The 18,208-nt window shown below is 37.4% G+C and overlaps 1 long non-coding RNA gene across 1 annotated transcript; it reads left to right on the forward strand.

Moving 5' to 3' along the window:
* The first annotated feature begins 376 nt into the window (after window positions 1–376).
* On the forward strand, window positions 377–14,590 carry LOC125361045. The gene is made up of 3 exons (XR_007212863.1): window positions 377–571; window positions 6,373–6,377; window positions 14,579–14,590. It is a non-coding gene; the product is annotated as an uncharacterized LOC125361045 (long non-coding RNA).
* Window positions 14,591–18,208: the final 3,618 nt, after the last annotated feature.

Raw genomic sequence — 18,208 nt, forward strand, 5'->3', positions numbered from 1 at the left:
TCAAAATTTATATTTTATTTTTATTGTCAAGGTGATGTACAGAGAGGTTACAGTTACATAGATAAGGCAGTGAGTACATTTCTTGTCAAACTTGTTACCTTTTCCCTCATTTTCCTCCCACCTACCCTCCTCTCCAGTTCCCCCAACCCCTGAGTTACACAGTTGGTTTACAGCATACTGTCTTGTAAGTATTGCTGTTGCATTGGCTCACCTTTTACCCTTTGTCTCACCATTTTGATGTTCCCCTTCCCTTCCCTGGTTCAGGTCAATGTATATACAGTACCCAGGGTACCAAAATCAAATACAGTGACACCAGAGGCTAATCCATTGGGAAGAAAACAAAAGAAAAAGGCATAATTTCACATAGTATGTTGAAAATAGCAACAATGATAAACCACTTATTTCTATAACTTGGAGCTCATTTCACTTAGCATCATCTTATGTGATCATACGTGCACAGCTATTGAGCTAGTATGATCATCTGTTAGGACTATTCTAGATATTTACTAATTATTGCCAGTGAGAGAAACTATAGAGTATGTTTCTCTGGGTCTGGATCACTTCACTTAGTGTGATTTCTTCCAAGTCTTTCCATGTGGATTAGATTTTGAAGTGTTTCTTTGCTTTCATTTAAACATAGATATGCTCAGGCTATTACACATCAAATCATATTAACTTTGGGCTAAAGGAGTAGAACGAGGAATTGACTTATTTCTATTTTACAAAGAGATTAATTTACTCATGTGTTTAAAAACGAATACAGAATTTTGTGAGATTTTGTCTTAATATAGTAGAAATAACATGAAATCCAATACATTTGTAACATGTTCTGGACCTTTCTAATTAAATGAGTGGGAGAACATTTTCTTTCAGGTACTGAATTTACTTTGGAAGCAAAGAGAACAATTTATATACAGCACTAAAAAAAATCAAGTAACATTAAGACTCTAGAAATTAGAAAGACCTAAATTAAATTGAAATGTCAACTTGAAGCCTAGAGCACAACAAACCAAATTAAGAATGTATAGTCTGACTTTAAACCACAAAGAGCATTGATTATGGGTGTGGGTAGCTTGGACATTGAAGAAGTGCTTCATTCATTAAAAGCTTCGAGCTGACCCTCTGTGGCAAACTTGGCAAATCAATCCAGGAGTCTCAGCTTTAGTTTTCTTATCTATGAAATGAGAACACGAGACAAGACAAGAATTAGTTCTAAGGGCCTATCAAGTTCCAAAATCTAATTCTTATTCTAGACGGGCTTCCCATTGACAATCAAATAATCTAGGAAGCTAAATTAAGAAATCCATCTCTGACCTTTGCTCCTGGTTCTTAGCAATGAACTTCTAAGCTCTTCAAAGTCCCAGAGCATTAGGAATATCATTTACATAATGAGGTTGACTCTTGATGGCCTTTGATGGCTTGAGGATGGGAAAGTACAGACAGAAAGAACAAACTGATTACAGCCAGTGATATATAGGATGGAGAAAAGGTAATAGCTGGAACTAATAATCAACCATAATTTTCATATGGTAAACCTCCATAAAAGCCCCTAAATGACAGGGTTCAGAGAGCTAATACCATATCTACCACAAGCCAGGAAAAACGCTCCTGCCCAAGGGATTCTTCTGGACCTTGCCCTCTGTACCTATTGATTTGATGGTTCATTTGAATCATTTTAGTATCCTTTGTAATTAATTGATAAATGCATGCCAACTGCTTCCTAAGCTTCTGTTAGCAAATAATTGAAAATGAGGAGGTAGTGGAGGGAACCCCTTGAGCTTGTCATTACTCAGTCAGAAGTTCCAGTGGCCTGGAATTTGGGCCAACCATGAAGTGGAGGCTGTGAGATCTTATCCTCATTCCAGGTAGTTAGGATGAAATTAAACTGTAAGACACCCAGCCAGAGTCCAGAAAGTTGGAGTACTGGTTGTTAGTATGAAGATGAAACCTCTTTCAATACTATTTCAAATGAAATGACTATACAAGGAAAGAAAATGCTATGCATTTTAAGTTATTTCAAATGCACTGAACCATTTTAGAGTAACAGACACCTAAACTTCCTTTAGAGAGTATGGGCAACTGAAAAGTAAACCTAGCCCAACATTTCAGAGTTTCCTCAACCTTATGCTCACTTCCACAAAATAGGCAAAGTTTCCTCTCATTAATTCCAGGATGACTTCTGAAATAAGTGGAAAAATTTACTAATCTTACTTCAGTGAGTACTTACAATGATTTCAGAAGTCATTAGCAGAAGGTAATACACAAATACACTCTTCCTGCAGAGTCTCTCAATTTCTACTTTCAAAGTAAAAATTATTTGGTTGTCATGGTTAATTATCAGCCAAAGTACCAATTAATCTTCCAAAAATGGTGTTTAGGGTTAATCACATATTGACTTCTTGATTTTTCAAAATTACATATTAAGGAAATGCAAAATGTTTTAGTGACCAAATTGTCTGTGCTTTCTAAATCACTTGATGAGATTGTTAAAATTTAAGAATCCCTTAAGGAGAGACCATTGAAACTACTCCTTAAAGTCCCAAGGAATCTGAATTTTCAGTGATAACCTAGATAATTTTTTAAATAAGTCACTCTTATTGAAAACCAGAATTATTTGGAAATCTTTGAGGGAAAGATATTCATGTGCCTAGTGTCTTAAAACAACCTGTGCAACTAAGTTAAAAAATGCAGTGACTATACCAACATATTTTTCCAATTAATATTTCTGTTATCTTAGAACGTACCAAACACTCCAAAAGTTGGGATACTTTATCTGAAAAATCAAAAGAATGCCAGAATAGTGAATGAGTTTGATAAAAGTAAGAGGGATAACTGGAACTGAAATTCTTATGTTATTATGCATACTTTAAGGGTATGATTTAAATAGTTTTGGTATAAAAATTGAAAACAATTGATATATGCTGATAAGGTAGCAATGTCCCTGTTTTAATAAAGGTATTTTAAAGAAAAATTATAGACAAAATGCTATTCATATTAAAATAAGTTGTATGTTTCCATGGAACATGCTTTTAATCAGACAAAACGTATAAATATGGTACTTAAAAATAATCTTTTCAGAAGTTACTTATTTTTTTGGAGATAGCAAAATATTTTATTTTTGAGGTAAATTGAAAAAATAGATCAGGTCAAAATAGAGTAAAGACATTAAAAATTGGGAACTAAAATTTAGTTCCACAGTCAAAGATGTAATTAAGATCTTATTATATTAACTGACTTAAGACATAGTGTATTAATTGACTTACCCTGTTTGATCATCTTACAATCAAGTCATTTGGCTGGATACTTAACATTTCCATTTGTCTCTGCAAGGTCCATGAAAGCTCATAATTAGTGCATTTAAAATAAACTGATGGATAAATGAAGGTGTACATAAATTTAAAGATATATCATAAAGCAAAATGTTAATGTAGAATCTACTAAATATTAGGTATATGGTATACAGAATTCTTCTGTTATTATGCATTCAAACTTCTTTACTACAAAATATAAGAGAAAATAATGCTAACATTTCCTACATATATGATAGAAATTATCTTTACTTCAATGAAACAAATGTGTCTCGGTACTTTTAGTATTTATTAGATACTGGGTTTAATTGAAATGTATCCAATATGCTAGTGCTAGATTGCATCCTGAGAAATGTATGCTGAGTGATTTTGGGATCACACCAACCTAGGTTCTAGGTATACCTCAGCTATCTGACATATATGGTTGTAAATATGGTCTGTTGTTAATTGAAACATTATTTTATGAATCATGACTTACTTAATACACATTTTACTGTTTGCAAAACAGTAATTACAAGAATTAAGACTTCACAATGGAACATAAATCTCTGAATGAAGAACTGAATGCCTCCAAATAAAGTTCCAAATAAGGTTTTTTTTTACCAGAAAACCCAGTCTCAGGGTTTGAGAAACACCCCAAAGGTAAGTTTGAAGGAATAGGTAGATAGATCCTGGATTGCATAGAGTGCAGATTATTGACAATTTACCTAGAGAAGCAGGATTCCATTTGGCAAGAGAATCAAGTGGATTCCTACAATCTGGATAAGAGAAAGAGGGTGTATGTAGTGGTGAAGACCAAAGGGACTTGATCTGAGCTACATGTACAGAGTTTATCTGCAGCTAATATAGAAGACATAGGCATAGTCCTGGTAGTGTAGGGTACAGTGGTAAGGCTCCACATATAACTCTGGTGGTTTGTGTATTTATAGTATGATGAGAAAATATGCAGGAAAAAACAACTTTTCTCAAGGGGAGATTGTGATGGTGACAACTTTAAGACGACTCCAGTCATGTCAAGCTGAATCCAAACAAAATGTCATGTGTTTGATAAGAAACAGATACACGGATGAAAATAATTTAAAGTTCCAGACTCACACTTGTAATCCAAGGTACTCAGGAGGCTGAGACCTAGAGGAATGCAGTTCAACAACTAACCGGAGCACAAGACTAAATCTTCAAGTAAACAGCAGAGTGCTAGACTAGAGGCCTGGCTCAAGGGTAAAATGCCAGCTGGGAGTGAAAATCCAAAGTGAGTTTGAGGCCCTGATGTCAGGCCTCAGTCCCAGTGTGTGCACGCATGTGCATATACACACATTCAAATCATAATCTCAAGAGAAGAATGAGTTTTTGTTTACTGTAGTTTATCAGATAACTTGGTGAGCATAATACTTTTTTTTTTTTTTTTTGGCCAGTCCTGGGCCTTGGACTCAGGGCCTGAGCACTGTCCCTGGCTTCTTCCCGCTCAAGGCTAGCACTCTGCCACTTGAGCCACAGCGCCGCTTCTGGCCGTTTTCTGTATATGTGGTGCTGGGGAATCGAACCTAGGGCCTCGTGTATCCGAGGCAGGCACCCTTGCCGCTAGGCTATATCCCCAGCCCCTACTTTTGTTTTTTAATTGTGTACATTAGAAAACTATACAAGAAGGAGAGGAAATATCTCCAATAATCCTATAATTAGAGATGACCCTTGGTAACACTTGAATAAAGTATATACACATATAACAAATACAATATCTATAATATGTTACATAGATATTCATATATACACACACATTCAGAGGCATACATACGAACACATACTCCCTGTGTGTGTGTGTGTGTGTGTGTGTGTGTGTGTGTGTAATTAGGAGTTAACTACCTGGAGTTTCCTACTTAACAAACTACAACCCAACTTAGTACATGAGGAATCCTTCCTTAGTTACATGAATACTTTATAAACTCACCAGGCTGCATCAATCCCAGGGAGCCAGGTCCTCCTATCATAATCAAATAAGGCAGATGCCTTGCTGGAGCCAATCAGGTGATTTCCTGGCTTTGTTTCCATGCTGGGCTTCTCAGAGTTCGCTGTGCACTCTGCCTGGGGAACCTCTCTGGACCTCTTCTAATTCTGAATGTTATTTGACTCATGTCTCAGTCCTTGCTTAAATACAATATATTCAATTTAATGTGCCTGAAATTTTACCTTTCACATAATTGGAATTTCTCTGTCCTTAGCACATTTTTTATACACATTTTTAATCCAGCAGGCATGTTTATGCTCCGGGATACCAAGTAGGAGAAAGGCAGAGGTGATATGTGGGAATATTGAGTAGTATACACAGGGATGGGTTGAGGAAGCCCTGGGTATAGGGTAAGAAGGGAAAGAGGAAGCATGGGAGGAGGAAAGAGAATGGAGGGTAATTAAAGGCAACCAGAAGGGGATATACAAAACTAGGGACTGAGAGACTGAAGAAAACGTGACATATGAGTGATCTCTGGCAGAAACCTGGTGTCTAGCTCATCAAAGCAACTCATATATACCATGCACTTTGGCACTACCTGCCGAGATTCCACGCTCTCAATGGGCTGGCAGCGTTGAAGGGCAGTGGTAGGTGCTCAACCTTCATTTTCCACAGATTGAATATTTGACTGTCCCTCTAGGAGATTCTGGATGAGTATGGAAAGAGATAGTGGTGAAGTAGGGAGTGGTCTTGTTTCAAAACCCAGAGAACCTCAGAGAAAGCAATTTTAAGAAGCTAAGCTGAGAATGTTCTGAGTTAGTATTAGCAACAAAGAGAGAACGCTGAGCCTAGCATCTGTCTTTACTGAGAATTTGTTATAGGAGCTGGAATTTACTCAGAGCTCATATTCTTTTCTAACAAGGTACCTCTGTTTCTCTTCTCCTAGGTCCACCCTCCTGCTCTCTCTCATTGGAATGGAATGATGTTTGCAAGAAACTTCTCTAAATTAGAAAGTCAAGGCTTAAATATGGTCAGCCAGTGGTCTCCTCGGGGCCTCAGGGAAGACACTCTCTTGCTGCTTTCCAAGGTACTTCTCAACTCTAAGGGACAGAGGTGAGTTCCAAGATGCAGTGGGTTTCCTGTCAGGACATCTGCACGGTCCTCAGAACAATCATGAGCTGTTCAGAAAGGCAGAACCTTAGCTGCCTTTGTAGGTGGGAGCGGTTTTCGTGAGCACTGCTTTTTGCAAAATAGTCTTTCGTCATGCACATCTTCTCTATTGTTTCTTGGATTAACCAATAGCAGTAACAAATGGTTGAAGAATGCCCAGTGTTCTAAATCAGAGGTATGACAGACATCGCTGCTTGCAGTAAACAATCTGTTATCTGTCATCTGACAGCTAATGTTCTCAATTGGACACACATGAAGAGTATATAATAAATGTCTTGTGGATCTATCTACATTTGGCTTTCTCCAGGAGCAAAGAGACAAGGGCCTAGATTTTTATTGGTCTGACTCCTTGCCCAACCAGACCTATTAAGTTTCACCTTCAGGGGAAGCAAAATCCAGGAAGTAGGATCTGTAAACAACATTGTCTCTATGGGCACATTTTTGAACAAGAAACCATTCAAAAATATTTCCCCTTGAAAGTTTTTAACATAAGCGTCCTCTAGAATCCATCTGCTCTTTCTCATACACAGTTTTGTTGTTTTACAAATGTTGAACTCTGAAACACAAAGCCAAAAGATTCTATCCCAGGCTTCTTGTACTACCTTAGGGAAAATGTTGACAGCATAAAGTTCCCACCATTTAAGCCTGTGATTCAAACACAAAGAGTGAGAGCTGCTTAGAATTCACCAAGGGGGAATTTTGGATTATTCTCCTTTCAGCTGTGTCTTTCCTTTAAGTGAAAAATGACATGAACAATGGCCTAGGTTAAAAACATAGGACTATTTAACATTGAATTTCTTATAATTATCATCATTGACATGTAAGTAATATGCTACCTATTTGGGTGTTTGTGAACTAAAAATAGTAAATGGCTGATTGCCTAGTTAAAAAGTAAAACAGCACCATGTATTTTAATTAATCTGCCCTCTCACTACTTCTATATTTGTGTGATCTTTCAGAAGATGAGATTTATAAATGACTGCTCATTGGCACTTCTGCTAGAATGTCACAATTCAACCTACTACAGAGTTCTGTGAGAAAGAATTCAGTGGGCAAATGAAATCTCAGATAATTTTTCAAAGCAAATGGCACATGTCTGTCCTCCATTTAAATGTTGTTCCTCTTTGTCTTAATATTTAAAACATAGAACATGTTAGGCTATCATGAGAGCATTTTCAAGTCTCTGTCTTAACAACAAAAGCATTTCTGTATTCTTCAGTAAACAAGCAATGGAGTAAAGTTCAATGGAGTGTAAAATTCACTGTATCTTAGAAAGCCAGTTCAATTCACCTGTAATACTGTGAAAGTTATGAGCTCCTTGTAGTTATGGGATCTATGGGGGGTGGGGGGGAGTGGAGGAAGGTATACTTCTAAAGCATCACTTTCATGAAATTGCTTGAGAAATACTCAGGATGTAAGACTTTCAAAATCATTGTCCATAATTTACAAATAAGAGGCTTCTTAAAAATGTGTAAACACTGACCTAATTCCCCATAGCTAATACAGGCTAAAACTAAGAAAAAACTTTCTAAGTTTCTTGATTAAACTTAGTCACTAAGAGCTGACTACATCCACCTCTTCATTCTTTGAGTACTTCCTAAAGGCCACATTCTAGAAGGAGCTGAAATGTGATTCTGTCCAATGACAAACAGAAGAGACAAAGAGATGAAGACCATAAGCTCCTTGGGGTTTGGGAGGCAGACATAGATATTGAGCAAATAAACTTGAATCGATGTTCAAATTATTTTGTTGAAAGACTCTCTGAAGAAAGGAAATTTGGAGCTGAGACTAGCAGAAGGTAATTATTTAAAGAAGAGTTGGGGTGTGTGGGGTGGGGAGGCCTAGGTTAAACAATCATCCAGCAATTCCCAAAGTGTTCTGGGGAGTCATGTGACCTTGGGTGTGGGTCATGCTGTGGCAAGAGTGTGGGCTTCAGAGTTACCCAGGCTTATGACCAATGACCATTTCTATCACTAATTATGTAGGTCAGGGGGTCTCAAGGTGTGATCATGAACCAGGGTAATCCTTATCTGGGAACTTCATTTTTATTTGTTAAAATTTATCTTTGACATTTCTAGGAATGTGACTTAGTGGTAGAATGCTTGCTCAGCATGCATGACGCCCTGGGTTTGATTCCTCAGTACCACATACACAGAAAAAGCCAGAAATGGCACTGTGGCTCAAGTAGTAGAGTGCTAGTCTTGAGCAAAAAGAAGCCAGGGACAGTGCTCAGGCCCTGAGTCCAAGCCTTAGAACTTGACAGTTCATGAATGCAATGCATCTTGAACAATGTCATTCTCTTCTGTCATCCTCCTTGCCATCTATTTCAATCCCACTCATCCTTGCAAGTTGCCTGGGAAATTTCCACTAGTGTGTTCTCTGGCCTCACCCTGAATCTACTGAGTGAAAACTCTTAGAGTGGGATCCAGCATCAGAACATCAATAAGCCTTTCAGGGACTTCTGTGACTGCAAAGTAACATTGTAAGGGCCAAATAAGAGATATTTTTAAAATTCCTATACTCAATAAATGATATAGTTATTACAGATATTGTATCAGCAATTCCTTTGTGGGTAGACACAAATGATAAAAATAAATTACAATCTAGGCATGGTGGTACATGCAGTCTCAGCACTCAGGATGTAGAGACAGAAGGATCATGAGTTCAAAGACAGACTAATCTACATAAGCAAGAATATGTCTGAAAATAAAGAGCAATTATAATACATTTAAATGTGTATACCAGAGAAGAGCATAAACTATGGAGGGTTCAAGATGAAGTGTTGGGAGCTTCTTTTTGGACTATCAAGATGTCCCTTCTCTCTGTCACATTCACCAGCAAAAAAAAAAAAAAAAAAAAAAAAAAAAAAAAAAAAAAAATCACTTTTTCTGGAAAACAGGGAAGTGTGTGTGTGTGTGTGTGTGTGTGTGTGTGTGTGTGTGTGTGTGTGTGTTGGTCCTAGGGCTTGAACTCAGGGTCTGGGTGCTGTCCCTGTCCCCGAGCTTTTGTTCTCAAAGCGAGTTCTCTACTAATTGAGCCACAGCTCTCCTCTAGGCTTTTTGGTATTCAACTGGAATAAGAGTCTCATGGACTTTTCCTACCCAGTCTGACTTAGAACCATGATTCATAGACCTCAGAACTCAGACTCCACAGTAGCTAAGATTGCAGGTATGAGCCACAGGTACCTGGTAGAACTGGAAATTTTTAAGTTACTTAATTAATGATAGCTATGACCAAGGACAATAGATACATTAATAGGTTTACTCTGTAGTTGACCATTTGCTAACATTCATTCAGCATATCAGTCTCCAGCCACTTCAGAGAAGCATATAAATGCAACATTTTCTGCTCAGAGCTTTTGCCCACTGGCCTCTTTTTAACCTGATCTACAAATGTTATAATTATGTGACACCAGAGGTGACTTTGTCCTGAGAGCTGTGGCAACTCTGCAATTGGAAGACAGCTTTGAAATCCCATCCCTAGCTGCTGTACAATTAGAATTTTGCTCTTTGGAGCTGACAGATAACTACAGTTGATTGCTGATTCACAGACTGTGTTTCATTTAAAATGCTAGTTCTATCAGCCTGGATTTGCAAGATGTCTCAGTGGCTTCTGTCAAGTTAATTTTCTTCATGTGAAAAAGGTATATGCTTCTGAACATGGCTCCCCTGGAAATCTTGGTGAAAGGCCATTCCAGCTACCTATCTGTCCTCAGCTACATCTCACTCTGAATCAGCTTCCGTGGGATTGAAGATTAAAAGAGAAAAGGCTGGCAAGTCAAGAGCAGAGCTAGTATTAAAGCAAAACAAAGTAAAAACAAAAGCAGAAGAAAGTTCTATTTAGGGTGTGTTTCACGGGACCCATGTGGGTTGGATTTCTCCCTTCATGATGAGATGTGGAAAGCTCCCACAATGCCTCCAGCCAGGTGTCTCCACTTTTTAGACACAGGCCACATGTTGTTGGCATAAGCATTTAAAAAATGTTTTACTGTTATTATAAGGGTGATCTACAGAGGAGTTCCGGTTACATAAGTCAGGTAAAGAGTACATCTATTTTTTTTCTTTTTAAAAAAAATTTATTGTTAAAGTGATGTCCAGGGGGGTTACAGTTACCTAAGTTTTCTGATGCCTTCCTTCAGCCCTGACTCCCCTTCCCCCTCTTGTAAAGTTCATTTCCTACAGAGTGTGTAGTGCATAGCACTGTTGCATTGGTTCATGCTTTGTCCCACCTTCTGCCATTCCCTTCCCTGTCCCCAAATCAGATCAACTTATATACAAGACAAAGGGTGCTGAAATTAGACGCTGGGACCACAGGGAATGAAACAGAGGAGGAGAAAAAAGACAAAAGCAATAACTGCAAACCCTTAACTACGAAACAACAACAACAATCCCTCTTGTTTCCATATCAAGAGTACATTTCTGTCTGGAAAACAGAATTATCCAAACTGTATCGCTTTATCCAAGTTTTCCCCCTCCCACAAGTTGTAGAGTTGATTTTCAACATCATGTCTAGTGAATACCACTGCTGCATTTGTTCACCCTTTGCCTCTCCATTTTGGTGTCTCCCCTTACACTTCCAAAAGCATATAGAAGAACAAACAGGACAACAACAAAAAAGAGGACACAACCCGAAAGAGAAAAAATACTCTTGTTTCCATTTCCTGTATTTATTTAGATAAATATTATTTTGTATGATTAGATGTACATAGGCATTGATAACACAAAAATTTATTTTTAAGATTGTGCTTTATAAACATGAATATACCATTTATTTTTCCATTATTTCGCTTCTCTGAGAAGTAACCACTAAAGGAAGTTATTTGGTCTGCATTTTCAAAAAAAGAATTCCTGAAATGAATATAATTATATGCTTTTCATTTTCTATTCCATGCCAGAGAAAGAAACGGAAAAGAATTGAGTCAGCCTGTCCCACAAGCAAACTTCAGAGCCAAATGTAAACACACCTTATAAATCAGAACCCTAACAACTGTCTCCTCAAAACACAACCCAGGAAGTTGCTGAATGAAGAGCAGATGACAGAAGGGGCACTGCGCTTGCTGTCTTCTCCATGAAACTCTTCAAGCTGAAGATGGTGAAACTCCAGAATGAACCAGAGGACTTTCAGGCCCTGATAATGGGAGAAAGTGACTAGAATTCATTTTCTCTCCCACAGTGGTTCCAGTCTTGGGTAGCAATGAGGCTATTGATTACTAAACCGTTATTCCCACTCTCTACTTGGTTTGGAGGACACAGATCTGAGTTTTTATCCTTACCAGAGATTCATATGAAATAAAAATTTTTAAATATTTTGATAAAGATTATACTTCAGAAGAGATTTGAGTTTAAAGAAATACAGTACAGGACTACAAGGAATTGCCACACATAAGTGTCCTCTCTCAACACACACAATTTTCATAGTTTTTAACTTCTTGTACTACTATGGCCAGAATCAATACATTATTATTATTCTCTAAAATTATAACCATAGTTTATACTTGACATACTTTCTATGTGGTGAATTCTACTGTTTTAACAGCATATAATAACATATATTCACCACTCTAGTATCACAAGCAAAAGCTTCACTGACGAAAAATCTATTTTTTCCACCTAGTCATCTTGCCTCCAGTTCTACACTTGCCCTGAATTCCAGTATCCACTAGTTTTGTACTGTCGTTGTACTCTTGCCTTTGAGTGTCAGATAGTTGGCCACATATAGTATATAGCTTTTCTAGACTAGATTTGTTTTTACTTATGGTTCCATTATGCATTTTTGAGGCTTAGTGGCTTATTTTCTTTCATTGCTAGATAGTATCTATAGTCTGTATATACCATAGTTTTAAAACATGAGACATTTTCATTATAAAATAGCTCTGAGGGCTGGGGATATGGCCTAGTGGCAAGAGTGCCTGCCTCATATACATGAGGCCCTGGGTTTGATTCCCCAGCACCACATATACAGAAAATGGCCAGAAGTGGCACTGTGGCTCAAGTGGCAGAGTGCTAGCCTTGAGCAAAAAGAAGCCAGGGACAGTGCTCAGGCCCAGAGTCCAAGCCCCAGGACTGGCCAAAAAAAAAAAAAATAGCTCTGTATATTACTCATAGATCAGTACTACAAATTCAGCATCCCTATCAAAATCTGTTATCTGAGAAGCCCTAAAATGCTAAAGTTTTTAAGTACTAACATGATACCACTCTGGAAAACATTCATACTTGATATCATGTGATCTGCAATTAAAGCAGAATCCTACCAAAAATATCAAATAAAATGATCTTTGAGCTATGTGTGTAGGATGCATATGAAGCGTAAATGAATTGTGTATTAAGTTTTACATCTATTCTCCAAGATACCTTATTATATATATGTAAATATTCAAAATTCCAAAAACAATTCCAAAACCAAACTACTTCTGGTCCCAAGAATTTCAAATTAAGATCCATTTAACTTGTACTTTACTTTTCAGTTGTATTTTATTTCTATGATGTGAGACAATGAGCTTATTCTTATTTTATAATCTTTATGAAGTAATATGCTCTTTTGTAATGAGAGTTCTTTCCCAGAGAAGAGAGGTCTTATAGTGGCTACTATCACTGTGTTTCCTTTGATGTCTTCCAAAGTATTAAAGTTCTAACATTCCTTCGATTGGTCCTGCATGTGTGCAATAACCAACACTGACATCCCTGTCTCCAGATTGTCTTCACAGCCTCTGAATACTCTCTTTTGTCTCTCTACAGCTCTACTTCTGATGCATCCTCTCTCCTGAGAGAACGACCTACTGCCACAGTCCTTCCACGGCAGCCTCCAAGTGTCCACAAGAGACTCCTAGGGAGTACCCAATTCTCTATTCCATATTTGTCATGAAGACAGGAGCAGAGCCATGATTTTTCAGACTAGAGCCAGTGTGACTTCAGTTAGCCACCTATTACCCTGTTTTTCTTTATCTTTCCATCACATCGGTATCCCTAACCTGGCCCCCAACATGACCACTTCCCCTCACTCCTATCCCTGTTAAGCACCAACATGAGAGCCCTAGTAGGTAACTGTCTGATCTTCTGTACATCAACATCAGGAACATAATTTAGCCTCTTTCTAAGGATGTGGAAATCAAATGTTTTTAAACACTGCTGTGAATCTCATTGGGATCTCATGTGCCATCTACCTCTGGTCCCTGAAGTTTACTCCCAGTCTCCTCATGTGTTAAATCCAGTACATTTAATTGTTATGTCTGAGAATTTTTCAAACACACACACACACACACACACACACACACACACACACAGACACACACACACACACACCTTCCAGAAATAAACAAGGTTGTAGAAAGGTTCAGAGCAGCAAGTCAAACAATGGTTTAGGCGATTTTCCCTTGGGATTTATGCACAGCATTCTTTTTACACTTGAGTTATTATGTGTGCAAAATTTAATTCACATTCTGTTGATATCACCTGTCTCCCATCCCCACGTAGCCCCTTAGACAGAAGTCCTTCTGCCTGGTTGTACACCGATGCCATCTGGCAGTTCCCTGCCTGCATTCCAATTTAGGTAAAAAGTCAGATGTTAGAATCTTGAGATGCCACAGAACTTTGTCCACAGCACAATATTTGATTTTCTAAAATGTTACTCAGTAAGTGTTTTCATGTGATTTTCCTCTTTCCTACCCTCATTTCTACTCATTTTTCTGTCTTAAAAATGTTGTTGAATCCTACTAGCTTGAGAGGTATATGCTTCCAAAAGGTAGCATCAGATTGGCAAAAAATTCCCACTAAAACATTAACTCCAAGACAATTTAGCAACCACAAACTTGCTGGGAAATTGAGCCTCATTTTAAACATATGGTAGACTGGTAGGCAGAACAAGAGTCATTCATAAAAATACAGATGTACATAGAGAAAAGGTTAATACATTTGCTATTTTGTTTTTATTGTTAAAAATGAAAGAAAAAGAATTGTCTACATTAAAGATTACTATAACAGATAAATTATAGCTTTGAAAATTTTATTATCGGGAAACATCACCTTTCCCAATCTCTGTGGGCATATCAGAGCATTTCTGCATGAGTATTCATTTAATTGAAAGCAATCTCATCATTATTCATTGATATATACACTTAAATGAAGGCAATTACTTTCTCAGCAAGAGATCATTATGGAGTACATAGAAATGATTATTTTTGCTCTAAATATCTGAAAGATTATTTAGGACATAAACCTAAGGCGAAGAGTATGAGGTCTCAATCTTAAAAGTGAACATTTATTAGCTGGGTATTGGTGGTTCACACTTATAATCTTGTCTACTCTGGATGCTGAGATCTGAGGATCTCAGTTTGAAGCCAGCCTGGTCAGGAATGTCTATGAGAATCTTATCTCCAGTTAACCTCCAATGAATCTAGAAGTTGAAAAAGCTCAATTATTAGGTTGTCAGCCTTGACTGAAAAAGCCGGTCTTTCAGTTCTCCTTTAACACCCTGAGTAAGAGTGAGAGAAAAATAAATCTGATGCTACAAAGAGTATCTTCATTCTTGTACACATGTGATACTTATGTGAAATATGCATATATATTACATAATAGTGCCAAAATCAGATAAGTAATTTATTCTATTGCTAGGGAAGTTTCCTCTTGAAATAGTAATTTTTCTTTATTTCATTTTTTCTGGAAAAAAAAAGAAAAGAAAAAAAGCAGCAACTTAGGGACAACACCAAGGCCCTAAGTTCAAGCCCCAGTAGTGGCAACAAACAAACAACGGCAACCACAACAACAACAAACCCAGTGAGCACGTATCTAGAGAAATTGAGTATTATCATTTAATCTCAAGATTACTAAACGCTTGCTGTAGTGGGATATTGCTGGTGCTTCACACTAGTTGGTTTGAATGGTCCTTTTAAAGCAAACAACAGGGGTCTGAACATCCTTTGCCTTGGTTAGAATTCCCAGGATGTGAATTTCAACTTTTTAGAGCTGATAGAGAACAAATGCAGTTTGTGGGACCATGTTGAATCTTCCTCCAACCCATCTAATCATTCCCGCCTTTTCTCACAGCCCTGAATGCTCTTCAAAGTAATGAAAACATTTCAGAGGCAAAATCTTTCGTGTTTTTCTTCATTTGAGAGAAAAATTAGGCATGTCTGGAAATGAGATTTGCCAGAGGGTATATATCTCTTCCAAACTTTATTTCCCACTGCAAAGCCTGGGTGGAGTTTAATAAGCCCAAGTTTCTAGTCACCAGCTGCATCCCTGAGGAGCGAGCACTCCGACTCTCTTGCAATAAAAAGAACTAATTTATTTAGATTTCCTGTTGTGTTCCGAAATTGCTTTCCACAGCTTTTGTAGAGTTTCATAGTCCACTAAAAGAGGGTGTAAATTTCTGTATAGGAATTCGGGTTAGCAATTTCTAAAGGAACGTTTCCAACATGAGGTGCCCGGATGGCCGTGAGAACAAGGTGGTTTACTTACACTTGATCTTTCCCTACTTCAATATGAACTCTTCTGACTGTCACAAAGTACAAAGTATTCATGTTCATGATTCTGCCCTCGTCATTTCTTTCTGCTTCCTTAAATATACCTCTAGTATGTTAGTATTTAATGTAAAGATAAGAGCTTTTTTAATGTAAAATGCATGGAATAAGAATATATCTTTCTTTACTTTCTTCAAAACATTGATATCTTTATGATGTGTTCTAGTTTGTATTTGCTTTTCCTCTATTAATGGAGTTCTGTAGTATGTTGGTAATCTTATTTATATAGTACATGAGTTCATATTAGGGTCTAATATGGAGTTTTAAATGGATCGGCCAGTTTTTGTAAACTCATGGGATATTCTAAAAATTCTTTCTGCTAATGGAAACAACATTTATCAATACATTTTGGAAATGATGAAACACAGCATACAGAAATCAATTGCTTTATTTCACTTTAAAGAAACTTCCTTCTCCCCTGGTAGTTTTCTTTTGACAGAATGAGAATCAGTTGAAAAGAAATAACAGTACTACAATTGTAAAGTGAGAAAAATCTTACCAATAAACAACAAGCAGTTAAAAGAAGTGACACAATAGTATGGAATCTTAGTCTGAGATGAGGAGATTTTAATCCCAGTGCTAATCTCCTGATAGCATCCTATCACAACACAGCTTCCCTAATGTCTACCATGGGACTGTGAGAGGAAGTCACCAAGCTAGAACTCACAATCCCTCCTGGCCTCTCATAACATCTCCATGCATTTCCTCTCCATCCCTCTTAACAACCAAGCCCATCACACAGGACACTGTCAAGAACTTGTGCTAGGCTAAAAGAGACTAACATCAGAAGGAAACAAAAGTTCCAAGACAGAAACACAATTTCTCTAGTTAAGGAAATGGCTATTGGCGTAGTTCATGCCTGGCCTGTGAGTTTGAATGGTGAGGAGGAGAATTTTTGACAAACATTAATGAGAGCATCAACTTGCATTTCTTTGTGGAATTTGAGGAAGAGTTTTGATTACAGTGAAATTTTTCACTCTGTCTATAAAACTCAGGCCACTGTACTGTGTATTAGAAAGTTCAGAGAATAGCAATCGCTAGATTATAATCTTTTACTCAGGAATTCCTTTCTCAGATGACCTTTGTACTGACATTAAGTAGACAATTATAAAACAACACATAAGAAACTCATGGAGGACTACAATAAAAACTTCCATTTATTCATTTATCCTATCCATGTTTATTGAACATATATATGTATATATATATATATATATACAAAGCTCTGATGTATGAAGTATAAAGTTTGTGTGTGTGTGTGAGAGAGAGAGAGAGAGAGAGAGAAAGAGAGAGAGAGAGAGAGAGAGAGAGAGAGAGAGAGAGAGAGGCAGGCAAATAAACAAGATGAAATTAAAATCCTAAATAGTTATTCTATGGAGACAGAGGCATATGAATGATGAGTGAAAATTTCTTTTGTTGAATGACTTTTTGCTTTTCCACAGAAATGAGCTGTCCATGCTGCAAAATACAATATAAGGGTCAGAGCCTGACAGGAAAAGAGAATCACGGTTAGTCTCAGGTAATGGAGGGAAGACCAGATGGCAGGCTAGCACTCGGGCAGCACCACCACCAAATAGACTCTGTAGTACTTGTTCCTGAAGCAACCTCAAGCTACCATCCCACCATAAATTAATGTCTTAAACTGTGTAATTAAAAATAGGATATGTTTATCAGTGGTAAATATTTGCTGTCCTTCCCCACATTCATGTTATCTTTAGGTTATATTGGATACTATATATATATATTCATGATATCCTAAGTTATATTGGATACTAGTCCATTTTAGGTTGCTATACCAAAATACTTGAGATTGGGAGCTTTATCAGGTGAGGAGGTTTGGGACTTGTGGTACTGGTGTCTGGAAGGTCCAAACAGTGCTTTGTCCAGCATCCCGGCAGAGGCGCCCTCGCTGAGTCACAGCGAGTTGGGCCACATTGCAGGGCCAGCAGATATAAAGGAGAGAGAGCACATAGTGAGATAGGAAAGCAAAAGGACTCAGAGTTTAGATTCACTTTAAAAAAAAAAAAACACTCACTTTTCACTTATTGGACCTAAATCTTTCATATTTCAAATTTAGTTTAAATTCTACCTTTTATACAGATTAATCTCTAGTTGTGCAGTAGGTACAACTACTGAAGAATTTATACACACACAGAATTTTTTTTTTAAATTCCACCATAATGGAACCCTGGTATCAGTATTTCAAAGAAGTCTTCTTGCTGAGCGTGGAGAGGCCTAGTTATGCTGAAATGTCTGTCAATCGAATGTGAATAGACT

Source organism: Perognathus longimembris, chromosome 12 (genome assembly GCF_023159225.1).
Source record: "Perognathus longimembris pacificus isolate PPM17 chromosome 12, ASM2315922v1, whole genome shotgun sequence".
Classification (NCBI taxonomy): Eukaryota; Metazoa; Chordata; class Mammalia; order Rodentia; family Heteromyidae; genus Perognathus; species Perognathus longimembris.